Genomic DNA, 2,689 nt, shown 5'->3' with positions numbered 1-2,689 from the left:
TGCTGTGTGTCCTGGAGGAGGAGGAGAAGTGGATCTGGCACTGCCCTGTGGACTGGTGCGGTCCTGACTGGCTGAAGAAGGAGGTGGTAACTGGCCTAGAGGTCTCCAGAGCAGACAAGTGAGGCCTACAGAATGAAGTTGGGGGAGGCGAATTCTGGCTCAGGAAAATGATTTCTGTAGGAATTATAATCCAAGGATAGAATGGGCCACCTGCGAAAAGGATGAACTCAAAACCTAGAGTCTCTTTAGAGCTAATACAGAAGAAACATTAGTTGGAAGAAACATTAGAAATTTTTGAAATATTTATTTTTTATTGCAGTGAGGGGAGTCTGTTTCTCCTTTCTCCTGAACACCCATACAATGATCATGTGCCTCTTTATCAACTCTGAAAGCAAAGAATTATATACTTCCCCATCGGATGCTTTTGGCTGTAGGTGGGCATCACTTGGTCTGTTATTACAATGTTGGAGATTTCCTACCCCTTGTTAACTAAATTCTAAGTGTCCCAGTCATGTAAAATGAACCTAATATTATGTGAATAAATTGAATATACTCAAATGAAGGGATTATAATTCAAGAACGCAAGAAAACTTGCTCATTTGTTCATTGTACAAATCAATGCTCATTGCTTTCTAGGTGTCAGACTAATGAATATAATTTTGTTAAAGCTGTTATGCTTCGAAAATAAAAACAAATGATCAATACCAGCTGAAAGCTTTTTGAAAGTGCAAAGGATATAATTTATGACTCCCTCAGTGGTTTGCAGCTTTGTTATTTGACTAAATTGTAAACCATTGGTTAAACTACATTTCAGTTAAGCTGTGTAGAAAAAAACATGCCTTGAATGTTCTGTAACTGAAGAATTTAGTAATCATTTTACTTACTGTGAAAAATTCCTCTGAAATCTCCAGTTTAAGCAATTTACAACTGTTAGTGAGTAAACATTTATTTTGGGTTATAAAATATTTTCTCTGATAGCAGATAAATTGTTCATGTTGTTTGTTTCCTTTCCGGTAAAATGGGAATAAAAGCATTAGTACTCAAATACTGCTTATTTTCTATTTGGAAAAAAACCTGGAAGTCCTTTAAGAGAGTGAGTATCATTACAAGAGTTTCATGGGAATAATCACTATGTCTTATTACAACAGCCTTTCATATTATGGTAACACAGAATATTTTATGGATTTGACAAAATATCTTCCATTGTCTGATAACAAAACAACTTCCTACTTCTTCCTGATTATCTTGGAAGTAGGAAAGAAAATATTAGTCTCCAACAGTCATTTTGTACAAGATCACAAATACTGAAAATGCTTATCCATTTGGTAGAATACAAAATTCATCTGTGAGATTTAACAGTGAAGCAAAGTCTTATAAACAGTTGCAAATGGTTTTGTTCTTTTTCATGGTGAATTCCCCTGAAGTTTCAACGTATTTGTGAAAATGGAAAATGCACGTTAATAATTAGCCCAAATTTAGCCGGCATGGTGGCCCATGCCTGTAATCCCAGCGGCTTGGGAGGCTGAGGCAGGAGGATTGAGAATTCAAAGCCAGTCTCAGCAACAACAAAGTGCTAAGCAACTCAGTGAGAGTGAGACCCTTGTCTCTAAATAAAATACAAAATAGTGCTAGGGATGTGGCTCAGTGGTTGAGTGCCCCTGAGTTCATTCTCCATACCTCTCCCCCCACCCCAGATTAGCCCAAATTTAATAATACAAGTGAAAAGAAAGGGTACAAAATACTCAAAACCAAGCCCATCATCTTCCCTTAGAAACTAAAGAAATTGGAGTGTTCTTCACTGAGGATGTTTCTGTTGGTATAGTCATGTGGGTTTGATTTTACATCCTCTTATTCTTTTTCCTCCCTGATTTGCTCAGCCAACTCAAAACCAGCACAGCTGCAAGACTCCTTTGCATGGACATGCTGTTGGGGAAAGACATTTAAATCATTCTTAAGCATTAAGCCAATGTGTGATTGACTATTTCCATACTGACCCTCTTGGGTTACTGGTGTATATATCTACCCCAACTTTTTTCTGTCCTTTAAAGGACTGTCCTCAGAATTTCATGCCTATAATTTTCCTCATTTCTGTCATCTGACTGGTCATCTCTTTAATGATTAATTATTTTATCACCTCTATCTATCATTATTCCTGTTCATTATTCTTGGCACCTTTAACCTGCACACAGATATCACTCTGGTTTCTAAGCGACTACTTTACCTTCAGTCATTTTCTCCCCATCTCCAACTATCAGATCATATGGTCATATCCAAGTTATTATCACCAATAACTGTAACTCCTCCCAACATTTGATTTCAAATCAAATATCCTATTCCTGACACAATCACTTTCTCTTCTTCCTCATTCCTGCAATTCTCTGATTTCATCCAATCTTCTAACCCTACCACGTTTCTCTAAGCATTCCACAACTGAGTTCTTATTTTCTTTCTTGTCTAGATTTCATTGTTCAATACTGTTACTACAGTCTTGCTTAATCCCTTGCTCCTTTTCCCCTCCGCTATACTTGCCTGGAATAATCCAACTCTAAAATCCTGCAATTGAGCTGACTAGACTCAATTCTAATTCATGATGATCACAAAGTCAGATTAGAATTTGCTATGATTTGGATAAGTATCTCCCCAAGGCCCATGTGTTAAAAGACTTGATTGCCAGCCTGTGGCTTTGTTG

This window comes from Callospermophilus lateralis, chromosome 12, assembly GCF_048772815.1.
Source record: "Callospermophilus lateralis isolate mCalLat2 chromosome 12, mCalLat2.hap1, whole genome shotgun sequence".
In the NCBI taxonomy this organism is placed as follows: domain Eukaryota; kingdom Metazoa; phylum Chordata; class Mammalia; order Rodentia; family Sciuridae; genus Callospermophilus; species Callospermophilus lateralis.
Note: the sequence above shows the minus strand (reverse complement) of the source record.